This window comes from Castor canadensis, chromosome 7, assembly GCF_047511655.1.
Source record: "Castor canadensis chromosome 7, mCasCan1.hap1v2, whole genome shotgun sequence".
In the NCBI taxonomy this organism is placed as follows: domain Eukaryota; kingdom Metazoa; phylum Chordata; class Mammalia; order Rodentia; family Castoridae; genus Castor; species Castor canadensis.
This window is the reverse complement of record NC_133392.1, coordinates 160,753,937-160,767,214: the sequence shown is the minus strand read 5'-3', so window position 1 is coordinate 160,767,214 and position 13,278 is coordinate 160,753,937.

The window sequence follows — 13,278 nt, the reverse complement described above, 5'->3', positions numbered from 1 at the left end:
CACGAACACCAGCAACAACCGATGTTGGTGAGGATACAGGGGAAAAGAGCCCTCATACCCTGCTGATGGGAATGTAAGCTAGTACAACCACTACAGAAGACAATATGGAGGCTCCTTAAAAAATTAATCATAGATCTTCCATGTGACCCAGCAATTCCACTCCTGTGGATATACCCAAAGGACTGCAACTCAGGTTACTCCAGAGGCACCTGCACACCCATGTTTATTGCGGCACTATTCACAATAGCCAAGTTATGGAAACAGCCAAGATGCCCCACCACTGACGAATGGATCAAGAAAATGTGGTATCTATACACAATGGAATTTTATTCAGCCATGAAGAAGAATGAAATTTTGTCATTTACAAGTAAATGGATGGAACTGGAGAACATTATCTTAAGGGAAGTTAGTCAGGCTCAGAAGGCCAAAAATCACATGTTCTCCCTCATGCAGATTATAGACCTGAAACAAATGCATCAATATTATTGGACATGGGTCATGCTAAGGGGACACTGCACAGAAGGGATAGGGCAAGGGAAGGAAACCAAAAACTTGAAGGTCATTGATGTAATCACTGTATAGGAACAAATACAGTAATCTTAAACTGACTGAGGCCACTATGCGAAGGGGACTAGGAAGGAGTGAAGAGGTCTGGTTGAGATGAACCAGTTTGGGTTGTAATACACACGTGCATGGAAACAACACAAGGAATCTCCCTGTATAGCTGTCTTTATCTCAAACTAGCAAAAATGCCATGTTTTTCTTATTATCTTTTATGTTTTTTTCTCTTACAAAATTGGAGAACAAGAGGGAGGAACAGGCTCTGCCCGGGGTGTGTGGGGGGGTGGTGGGGGAGGGGGAGGTGGCCCAAATAATGTATACACATGTAAATAAATGCAAAGATGATACCTGTTGAGACTGTTCTGGTAATTGGGGAGGGAGAATGAAAGAGAGCACTGGTGAATTCAAATATGATGTATTTGATCCATTGTAAGAACTTTTGCAAATACTCTAAAGTACCCCCATCCAGCACAACACCAATAATAAAACAAAGCAAAACAAAACAAGGGTCAGCCACTTTTGGAGATTAACCAAGGCAGGTGGGAGGCTGCAAAGGTGAGCAGGGGTATATGGCATTTGGAAGGGGGCCTCCTGGCAAGTGGGATGGAGCCGCCTGTCTCGCAGAGAGAGGCTGGGTTGATTTGCCTCCAGGGCAGCCTTTTCACATGTGAAGGGCACAGAGGGATAAATGTGTATTTCATCACAGCAGCCTTTGCCAGGGGTGGGGGTCTGCACTAACCTCTTGCCTCCTTTTCCAGGACAAGCACACACATTTCTACTCATAGAGGATGAAAACAATGTCCCATTCTGGACACTTGCTGATGTCTGTTGTAGATTTCCTAGGAAACCCAGGAGCCAATTCCAGGTCAAATTCCCATCCTCAAACCCCTGCCAGACAGATGAGAGGCACAGTCATCCCTAGAGGCTGCTAATAGAGGCCACCCAGGGCTCAGCAAAGAGGAGGCAGTGGGTTGTTCTGAGCAGAGTGCCTGAGGGCTCCTTACCCTCCCAGCAAGGTGCCCCTGATTGCTTCCTTTCTACCCCTATGCAGTGATTCACCAGCTACAAAGGGCTCGCCCTCTTCAGTGCTATTTGTGGCTTTGAGGCTCACGTGGGTCTCCTACTCAGTTAAGAGGGAGCCTTTGTGTGCCAGGGAGGACAGCAGCGGAGGCCAGCTCTTCTTGCCATTTAGTGCTGGCCCATAGCACCAGGTGCTTTTACAGGGACAGTCTTTCTCCTTTTCCTAATAGGGGCTCAAAGGCATCTGCGTCTCCACTCCCCTTTCTCAGGAGCTGTGGCAGTCGGTGGTGACGCTCTTCCCGCTCCAGGAGGAGACCATGCTTTGTGAGTGGGGAGCCTGGGGCTGGGCTTATCTTGAGATTCCCACGTTCTCTTTGGGTTCTTTACCTGGTGGCCGAGGCAAATGCTGGCAAGGTGACTGGCTTGGACACCAGGGAGCAGAAGGTAAGGGACCACTGTGGACTGGGTGCCTGCTCATGATCCAGGGACAGAAAGTGACCAACAGACAGAAGCAGCAGAGGGAGTGGTCCCAACGTAAGCCGACTTCCATGCACTATAAATGGTCTATCACCAACCCTGTGGAGCCCTGGGGAAAGAGTTAAAGACTTGACATTGACCAGTCCACTGGCACTTTTAATTCCTTGGAAACAGCTCCCTCACCCCTCCCTTTCCAGCATGGTGCCGTAGGTATCTTCCCAGCTGGCGCCCAAGTTTGCCTTGGTTTCTGGGCCCTGCCCCAAACGTACCTGGTCTGGGTGAACTCTGCGTATCTGAGGGTAGAGCTATTTTTGTGGCATGCCCACCTGTGTCCTACCCTTCAAGTGCTCACTGGATGGCATTTTCTCCTGCCCAGTTGTGTGGGTCTGGCACTGAGGGATGCCACAAGGACTTTGGAGATGGTACTCAAGCCCTACCCCTCCTTTATGGAAAGCTGCAGCCAAATTGTGATGGAAAGTTTTCTCACAACTGCCTTGGTCAAATTCCTTAACAGAGAAGCCATGGCTTGTGGCTGAAAGGCAGTGGTCTGGAATGGAACCCTGGGGAATTTTCTGGGGATGGAAAAATTCTGCTGAGGCAGGAGATTCAGGGTAAATACCCAAACCAGGTCATGGGAAACAGGTGGTCTAGCCCCACCCACAACTGCCCCCAAACACTTGTTTTGTGGTAAAAGCTGCAGTAACCAATAACCACAGCATCCTGAGTGAGCGGGATGATTGGTTACAGGGGACTCACCCAAATGGGCACGCACACAAGGAAAAATCCGGCCCCAAAGTTACCTGTTGTCCCAGACCCCTCTCATAGCCTAATGAAGACAGAGTAAGTTCACATGTTCAGAACCCCTGTCAATCAATCACCAAAACCCCACCTCCCTGCCCACCCCTTATAGCATATATATTCTCATCTGAACCAAGGCATCAGGGCTCTTGAGTGGTAGGTGCCCCCCATCCCGAGAGTGTACTTTCTGCTTTCATTTTCAAGACAACTGCTGCTGTTTTGCAGTCTGTGTGTCTCCACCCAGTTCTTTGTTTGGGACACCAAGGACCTGAGATCTTCTTGACCAGGGTCTTCAGGATCACTCACCGGGACCACTGCTGTGCCTCTTCTTTTGGGTGAAGATTATGTGGGTGCACACAACTGCCAAGAGTCACTGAAATGAGTGCTTCAGAAGTGTGCACTTTTTGGTATATGAATTATACATCAATTAAAAAAGTTTGACAACAGCAAATCTTCCTGGCATTTTCTTTTTTTCATGTGTAAAGTGGGGATTGTCATTGAGATTTAATGAGATGTCCATCTAAGCTCTTAGGAGAGGGCCCACGACCTGATATTGATCAGCAGAGGCTCACAGTCAGGGTTGTCACTGCATTTTAATATTCCTAGTGTTTAACCCAAATCCTTCCCATGGAGGCAAAACCCATTCTCTCCCCGGCAGAACTAGAGAATCCTGTTGGTTCAATCTCCATCATCTGAAAAGGTTCCGTGGGCCACCCTAGCCTCAGAGTCCTCTTTTGCCCTAACACGCTGGAATAGTGTAGTCATTTATGTGATTATCGTGTGGGCAGATTGTTACCTGTCTAGTGCTTACCTGTCCCAGGTGAGTTTCACAAGGGCAGGGATCAATTCTGTTTTTCTCATCATTGAAGTCTCCACACACAGCACAGTACCGGATGCACGGGACCCTTTATAAATGTTTCTGGGGTGACAGAGGAAGATGAAGATGATTGTCTTACTTGTGCTGCTATAACACAATCCCATAGACCGGTAATTTATAAAGAAAATAAGTGTATTTCCTGGAGGCCGGGAAGTCTAGGGCTGAGGGGCTTACATGGCAAGGGTCATTTTGCTGCCTCTTAACATGGTGGAGGGGATCATGTGGCTGGAGAGAGAAAGTGTACCAGCTCTACATCTTCTCTTCTCAAAAAGCCACTGTGTCTTCAAGGGGCTCCATCTGCCCTCATGACCTGATCACACTAATAACCTCGAAAAGGCTCCACCTCTGAATTTGGGGACTTCACCATTTGAATTTGGGGACTCAGTTTCCAACACACGAGTTCTGGAGACTCATTCAAGCCATAGTCAGGATGATAATTTTAATAGTAATTGTTAACTTAAAAAACTTTATTGTAACAAAAATTACACATATTGAAAACCATACCAAACGGCTGTTTAATTCTAACATAATAATATAGGCACCCCTGAAATAACCATTAAGAAGTGGAACTTTGTTGGTGAGGATGCAGGGAAAAAGGAATCCTTATACACTGTTGGTAGGAATGTAAGTTAGTACAGACACTATGGAAATCAGTATGGAGGGTTCTCAAAAAACTCAAAATAGATCTAACGTATGGTCTGATGATACCACTCCTGGCATATATCCAAAGGCATGTAAGTCAGAATGCAATTGAGACACCTGCACACCCATGTTTATTGCAGCGCTGTTCACAGTAGCCAAGCTATGGAATCAGCTAGGTGCCCTTCAACTGATGAATGGAGAAAGAAAATGTGATCTATATGTAAAAAATACAGTATTACTCAGCAATAAGGAAGAATGAAATTGTGTCATTTGCAGGAAAATGGATGGAACTGGAGAATATCATGTTAAGTGAAATAAACCAGAAGGTCAAAGGTGTCATGTTCTCTCTCATATGCAGAATCTAGACCTGAAATGTTATATGCATATGTGTGTATTTATATACACACACACTATACATGATGATTGCACTCGTGGGACTGCTGGCAGGGATGAGAGAGAGAGGAGAGGGAAAGAATAATGGGGGTGAATAATAACACACTGGGTCTATGTACGAAGATGGGATAAGGAAACAAACTGTTGAAAAATGGGGGTGGGGGGATGGCAATAGAGAAGATTAATCTGATCAGTGTGCAGTATATGCATGTGTGAAATACTATATTAAAATCGCTTTGTAAAATTAATAGGCATTAATAAAAAAGAAATTTCAGCAGCAAAAAAGAAAATGAACAGATAAAATAGTTAAGAAGAAAAGAAATGAAACTTTGTGTAGTGTTACTCATTATCTCAAGCCTAATGCAGCTTTTACTTCTCTTTTAATGGGTAGATTGCCCATCTGTCCCTTTCACTTCCTTTCAGTTTATGTGAATGACCCAGCTCATTTGACTGTGGAGGGGCCATTTACGGCGTTCCCCTGTCCCTGGTACTTCCTGGCAAGGGGTAGCTGAAGCCAAAGGCTCAATCAGATCCCAGTTTAGTCATTGACAAGCCAAGGGGAGGTGCTGGGTCTTCCATCTGGAGGCACATGTAACCTTTGGTCCCACTCTTTGCAGAGGCTAGCAGCTCTTACAGACAGAAGTGTGTCCCCCCAAAAGGTATGTTGAAGACCAAACTCCTTGCGACTATGATAGCATTTTGGAATAGGGATTTTGAGTTTGTGAGTGTAATCAAGTTAAGAGGGAGACACACTTGAATAAGGTGGGCCCTGACCCAATTCCGTGTGTCCTTACAAGAGAGGGAAATTTGGACACTCACAGAAGGGACAACTTGTGAAGGTGAAGACATACACACCCAGGAGGAGTATCTCAAGGACAAGGAGGATGAAATGAGACTGATGCATGGACAAAGCCAAGGCATCTCTGGCAACCACCAGAAGCTGGGAGAGGCCTGGGGAAGACCCCCTCCGAGCCTTTGGAAGGAACCAACCTTGTTGACACTTGGATTTGCACTTCTGGCCCCCAGAACACTGAGGAAATAAGGTTTTGTTTGTTTGTTTGTTTTTCAGTACTGGCGATTGAACTCAGGGCTTTGCTCTTTCTAGACCGGCGCTCTGCCACTTGAGCCATGCCTCTAGCCCAAGTTTTAGATGTTTTCAGCCACCTGTCTGTGGGGCTTTGTTGCAGCAAGAACCACTATGGCAGCCCAGACCCATTCATTCACTGGGTTTTGTCAGATGGTGACATCCTCATTCAACCACCTCATTTTTATCTACCCAAGAATTCTTTTTTATTGTGCATTAGATATTTTTGAGATAGGGTCTCGTGAACTAAAGCCTTGGCTTTGAACCGTGATCCTCCTGATCTCTGCTTTCTGAGTAGCTAGGATTACAGGTGTGAGCCACTGGCACCGGCTTACCCAAGAATTCTATCCAGACATCAAATGGGATAATTATATCCAGAGATGTCTCCCATCATCCTCTGTTCTGCCCACAGCAGTAGCTCTTTCATCAGGAACTTGCCCTGCAGAGCCCCAGTGCCAAGCCCTGGTTACCATTTAACCCTAGACCTGTGGAATCACCACTGCTGTCCTGAGAGGCGGTGCAGAGTAACCTGCAGCCAGGTATTTCATTTTAAGTCCCATTTCTGCCTCTTCCCAGCTGGGAGCTGGGAAGAGCCATGACTCAGTTCCCTTGTCAATAAAATCAGGGTGGTGTTGCCCACTCCTGAGGCCTTGGGAAAAACCATTTTGGTCTTCTTTTTTTGTTACACTGGGTTTTGAACTCAGGACCTTTCACTTGCTAGGCAGGTAATCTACTACTTGAGCCATGTCCCCATCCCTTTATGTTTTAGGTACTTTTCAGATAGCACTTGGCATTTATGTCCTGACTGGCCTGGATCTTGATCTTCCTATTTATACTTCCCTAGTAGCTTGGATGACAGACATGAACCACCACACTCAGCTTTTTTTATTGATTGAGATGGGGTCTCATGAACTTTCTGCCCAGGCTGGCCTTATAAAATAATCCTCCCAATCTCTGTCTCCCAAGTAACTGGGATGACAGACATGAGCTACCTCGCCCGCTATCTTGGCTGTTTTTTCAGCACCAGAAGCATCCAGAAGTGCCATTTTTCTGACATGTGGCCCCTGGCCTGGGTGGAGTCTCTGGGAAGCAGGGGATGGGAGCAGCCTATTCACTGGGAGAAGAGGAGCCCCTGTCCCAGCTGGCATGTGGTTTGGGGTCACTTGGGGACAGTCCTGCTCTCTGTATACCAAGCTTTCCTGGTGATGGACGGTTGGCTTATGTAAGACACTTGCAGAATCAGAGGGATTAAGGAAGTTTGAAGTCATTACAGACACTCTGACAGCTGCGGGCTGAGCCATGGAAGGGCTTCCTGATGAGGCCCTTTGAAGTGGGTCCTCCTGAGTGCTCTGCTGGAGAGACCAACCTCGGGGCAGCTGTGCAGAGGCAGGCTAGAGGAAGGCCACGCACAGAACTCACCAGACAGCCTCCTTTCACCCTTCTTGGGGACCCTGCCCTCCCAGTCCACTAATGGCCTTAACTTGCCTTATCCACCCCGGCCAGGGAGGTACCCCCACAAATTCTGTGACTGCTTTCTTCAGCAGTGCCCCATGTCTGATGCTGCCTTGCCAGTATGGGCAAGGAGGCTGACAGCACCTGGGAGAAGAATAAGGGACAATGGATAGGCAGGTAGAACCCAGAGCCAGAGGGAGGAATGAGGTCATGGACTCAGAGAGGGGCCTCAGCACCTACGCTAGCTTGTTGTTGCTTTAGCTGTCTCCCAAGCAGGTCCCACACTGCCTTGCCGCCACCCAGCGGTTCAGACTGGACATCCAAGTTCACAGCCCCAAGCCAAGTTCATGACTTCATTCCCCGGCCTTCAATCTGACTGAATCCCTCCACTGACTGATGGTGCTCTGTCCTCCCAGCTGCCCAGGTCACAGCCAGCAAAGCCACCACAACTTCCTTTCCCTCCTGGTCCCTCAGGCAGTTTAAGAGCCCTGGCTCTGTCCCCTCCTCCGCCAGTCTCCCTGCCCAGGGTGGTCCTTAGTGTCTGCTAATCTCCTGGAGATTAGCACATGTACCTTCAATAGCCAGGTGACAGTTGTCTTTCTCAGCTGGGACCATCTGGATCACTTTCCTAAGCCCCAACAGTTTGTGACAGGTGTGTGTACCTAGCAGGTGCTTAATGTACACAGAGCATCCTCCATCCTGTCTGGGCTGCCTCCAGGACGGTTGGGTCCCCAAGTGATCCTGTTGTGATCTTTTCCTGGGGTCTTTTTCTCCATCCAGACCTTGGCCTTCCCAGGCCAGGCGATGCTCATTCCTCATGTTCTCTGGTACTCAGCCAGGACCCAGGCTATGCTGAGACACTGAACGCTAGAGGTATGAATCAGAATATTCTGGGAGCTTAGTTCTCTCTTGCTGAGGAGGGGGCTGGGGTGGGGAAGGAACGAGAGACCGCCCCACCTTGTTCTTGTCCCTGCATAGACATTGTCGAGTCACGAGACTGATGTGACTTTGCCAGCACAGATCTTCCTTGACTCGGAGCCACAACCCTTACTTTCAGACTTAGCTGGTCCCAGCTGGGCCGCTGGGGCTACTTTTGCCTCTTTATTTCATCTTTCCTTAGACACAGGGTGAAACTAATGTGAGCCTCTCAATTGCTGGCACTGGGTCAGCATCCTCTGTGTATGACGTGTGACCTGCATCCTCCTCACACAGCCCTGAAAGGTGGCAGGGCAACTCCGTGGCACAAATCAGACAGTACCCAGTGTACCCAGGACCTGAGAGTGTTCTTATTTACAGAGGAGACTCAGGCACCCAGGGCACAGGGCTGGGAAGTGGGGAGAACGGTTTTGAGGCCAGGCTTTTTAGGGAACCTATATGGCTGGGTGGGTGGACCAGCTGTCTGGCAGAGGCTGAGAGAGAGATCTTCCTAGCTCCCTGTTGCTGCTGTGACATGTGGCCACTAGCCTTGTAAGGGCACCACAAAGTTGCTGTCTTATGGCCTGAGCTCAGAAGTCTAAAATGGTGCTCAAGGATGGTTCTTTTTCTTTCCCATACCCCCCAGGGGAAACTCCATTTCTTGCTTTTCTCAGCTTCCGAGGCTGCCCATGTACCTTGGCTGGTGGCCCCTCACTCCATCTTCAAAGTCAGCAGTGTGGCTTCTTTGTGTGGACCCCGCCCCTTGCATCCCTCTTATAAGGACACTTTGTGATCACACGGGTTCCCTCAGATAATCCAGGATAATCTGCCTGTGTCAGGGTTTCCAGAGAAACAGAGCCTACGGGATATGAGTGTATGTATGTGTTTATCTACCTGTAGCCATCCCTTGTTATCCATGGAGGTTGGTTTCAGGATCCCCGAGGACACCAAAATCCTCAGATGCTTAAATTCCTTATATGAAATGATGAAATATTTGCATAAAACACCCTCCCACAGACTTTAGGTTTGTGTGTGTGTGGTGCGATCCCAGGGCCTCAGACATGCTAGGCAAGCACTGTACCAGCGAGCTACACCCCCAGGACTCCACAGACTTTAAACCATCGCTACATTCCTTGTAATACTCAATCCAATGTAGTGCTGTGTAAGTAGTTGTTACACTGTATCGTTTAGGGAATAATGACAGAAAAATTCTGTATATGATCAGTACATATTTGATTTTTCTTTTTCTAAATTTTTTGATTGATGCAGAATGTTTGTCCATATTTGTGAGTACAATGTGGTGTTTTGACTCATGTCTACACTGGGTAGTGATCCGCTTGGGTAATTAGCATATATATCACCTAAACATTTATCATTTCTTTATGGGGAGTACATTCAAATTCATCTCTTCCAACACATTCTCATTAATTACATTCACCCTGCAGTGCTGTACAACACCAGAACTCATTCTTCCTGTCAAACAGCAACATGGTACCCACCGACCTCCTTCTCCTTCTCCTCCCCCTTCTCTTCCGCTATTCTACTCCCAACTTCCACGAAATCAACAGTTTAAGCAGATGCAAGCTTTTTTTTTTTCTGAATGTTTTTTATCTGAGGTTTGTTGAATTCATGGATGTGGAACCCATGGATACGAAGTGTTGACTGAATACCTATATTTCTCTCTCTCACACATCTATCTATCTGTCAATCAATCTATCTAGAAGAGAATTTTTTATGGGAATTGGCTTCCATGATTATGGAGGCACAAAATCCCATGATCTCTGTCTGCAAGCTAGAGACCTAGGAAGGCTGGTGGGAATAATTCAGCCCAAGGCTGAAGTGCTGAGAACCACAGAGGCCTCTGTAGAAGCCCAGAGTCCAAAGGCCCAAGAACCAGGAGCTCTGATGTCCAAGGTCAGGAGAAGATGGATATCCCATTTAAAGCAGAGAGACCAAATTTACCCTTCTTGTTCTGGGATCTCAACTGGTTGGAGGATGTCCTGACCCTGTTGGATGGTCCAATGTGGATGGTCCATTCTGGATGGATCCAGAACGGTGAGAGTCTTTACTCAGTTAATTGATTTCAAACGCTCATCTCTTCTGGAAAGACCCTCACAGACACGTCCAGAAATGTTTTACCAGCTATCTGGGCATTCCTTGGCCCAGTCAAGTTGACACATAAAATTCACCATCCATTGCAAGGTCCTTGTCACAGCTGCATTGACACATAAAATTCACCATCCATTGCAAGGTCCTTGTCACAGCTGCAAAGTTCCTTTTTCCATATCAGCTAACACATTCACAGGTTCCAGTGACTGGGACGTGGACATCTTTGGAGACCATCATTTGGCTGGCCACAGTCCCATGAGCTGTTTAAGAAGTGCCCACTGTCTTTCAATATTCAGAGGGAATAGGGGAGCTGGGAGTAACAAATGTGGGGCTTGTTGGGGCTAAATGGCCCCACCAGCCCTGCAGCCCTGGGCAAGGCTTTTGATGATGTGGGGTATTATTCAGTGCTTTTGCAGGGGAGATTAAAATTACATCTGGCTGAGGAAGCTCCTGCCCCCAACACCTGCCTGTGACAGAAGTGGCTGCCTCACAGAGGCTCATTAAAAATGAAAACATGATGTTGATTTCCAGCAAACTTAAATTACTTAAGCTTGTGTAAGTGGGTAAATATTTCACGCAGTGGTTTATTAAGTTCCCACCAACAGTAGGTCTGGTGGTTTGGCCAAGGGCCTCTCTGAATGCCTCCATGTGTCTCAGCTGGGATTCGGGGGACCCATCCTGGCCTCACTGATGCTTCTGCTGGGTCCTCAGGTTCTTTGGGCCCAGTCTTGAGTCACTTCTGGTGCAGTGACCAGAACAGTGGGTGGGGAACAGAGAGTTACAGAGAGCAGAGAGCAGGGGAGCTGCTGCCTGTGGTTGGGTTTTCTTGGCAAGGGAAATTAGAGCCATGACAGTTTAGGAGCTCATTTCTGCATTGCTCCCCCTTGGCAGATTGTGGAAGCTGGTGGCACCATGGCTGTCAGGTGGGGAGCTGTCAGTGTGGAGGACCACCTGAGCCCTCTTTGTGCTGTCTGAATCTGCTGGCCGTGGTGGTGTGCTGGACTGTTGAACACCCATCACTGGCTCCCCATCTCCCTAGCCCCTGCTTCACCTCCTCCCCCAAAAGCTGAAACCATGAAAAACAATCTCTGTCCTAAAAAAGCTTCAAAGGACAGGTCTCTCTGCAACAGGGGACAAAAATAGATACACACAAATACCGAGAGGGCATAAGACCTCAGCAGCCCAATTGTGGCCAAACGAGGCTGCTTTGTACCTAATACTCCACCGTCTCTGCTGCTTTGTGACATAAGCCCTCAATACAGGCTCCCAGGAAGAAAAAGGCACTCAAACCTATTAACCCAAAGGGCTGGGTTACGGGGTGCATCTGTCTTCCAAATTCATAGGTCCCCTAGTACTGCAGAATGTGACCTTACTTGGAAATAAAATTCTTATAGATGTGATTAGTTAAGTTGAGGTCGTTAAGGTGGGCCCATGTCCATTATGATGGGGTCCTTATAACAAGGGGGGAATTTGAAGACAGACAGACAGACACACATATACACAAAACATCATGGGGAGACCGAGGCCAAAGCTGGGGTGATGTACTACAAGCCCAGGAGGAAGGCACCAACCATGAGGAGCTGGAGGAGGCCTGGGGCAGAGTCTTCTTCACACCCTAGAAGGGCCCAGCCTAGGACTTCTGACCTAGGACTGTGAGAATGTAAGTTTCAGATGGCTAAATCACCCAGTCCATGGTGCTATCATGGAAGCCTGAGCTGACTAACACAGCCAATTCTGTTCCTTCTGGAAGGAGGAGGGGGCAGGGAGGCTGTTGTGGTGCTGGGGTGGGGGTGGGGCTGTTAGGGCTCAAGCAGCACCCGTGGGGTCAAAGAGCTGAGTGTTCCAGCAGTACTGAGCCTGTCTGAGTGGCTGTGCTAACTTGGTACAGATACCCTGGCAATGGAGGTGCTGCCATTCCCCACCTGAGAACATGCCCGAGGTCCCACACTGGCAGGTGGCACAGCTGGGATTTAAGTCCAGAGTGTCCCCCAATGGGGTCACACTTTTTTTTTTAGTGGTACTGGGGCTTGAATTCAGAGTCTTGTGCTTGCCAGGCAAGTGCTCCACTGCTTGAGCCATGCCCCCGTTCTGGGGTCACACTTTTGAAGGCAGGAGTGGAGAATGTCCCCAGGACAGAAGTAATTGGTCAACCAAGTGCCCCAGATGGTTCCAGGCTCTGCGGCCCAACTCACTCAGACAGCGGTTCAGTGTGGATGGCACTGAGTGCAACCTTGAGGACGGAAACTGCTCACCTGTGCCCCCAGGGGAGGCTACCTGGGGACCTCCATGCAGGCTGCAGTTCATTACAGGAAAGATGATAGTGGCCGGGGTGGTCAAAGTCCTGTCTACTCTTGGGTCCATTTTGCCTGAGGGGCCCAGCAGTCTCCGTCTGCCCGTGGAGTTGCTGGACAGCTCCCCTTCCTCAGTTTCTACAGGAGCAAGACACTACCCATGCACCTTCCACTTTGCCGAGGATTAGCCAGTTATGGGGAAATAATTCCTCTGAGCCCATCCAGTTCCTCAAGTCATGGTGGGCCTCTGAGCCGGGGCACTGGCAGTTGGCGAAGGCAGACCTTCCTCTCTTCCTGGGGCAGAGTGACATTCTAGATGGATCAACCCAGATGCTTTCCTCTCCCAGGCCTAGCAAGGATTGTTTATATTCAGGCAAAAAGAATGTATACCAGGAAGGGATGGACAGGGGAAAGTGTGCCAGGCACCCTGTGTACGCTCCAGGTCCCCTCATTTTGGAGTTACTCTCTGCAGTGCATCGCTCTGCACATACAGGTAGCAGCTTTCTCTGGCTGCATTTCCCTGTGTGAGTTGAGGCTATGGAGTGGGTGCTAAGAATCTACTCCAGTGTGTGTGTGTGTGTGTGTGTGTGTGTGTGTATGTGTCTGTCTGTCGGTCTGTCTTTTTGCTGTGATAACTCCTCTGCCCTGTGGGTTATAAC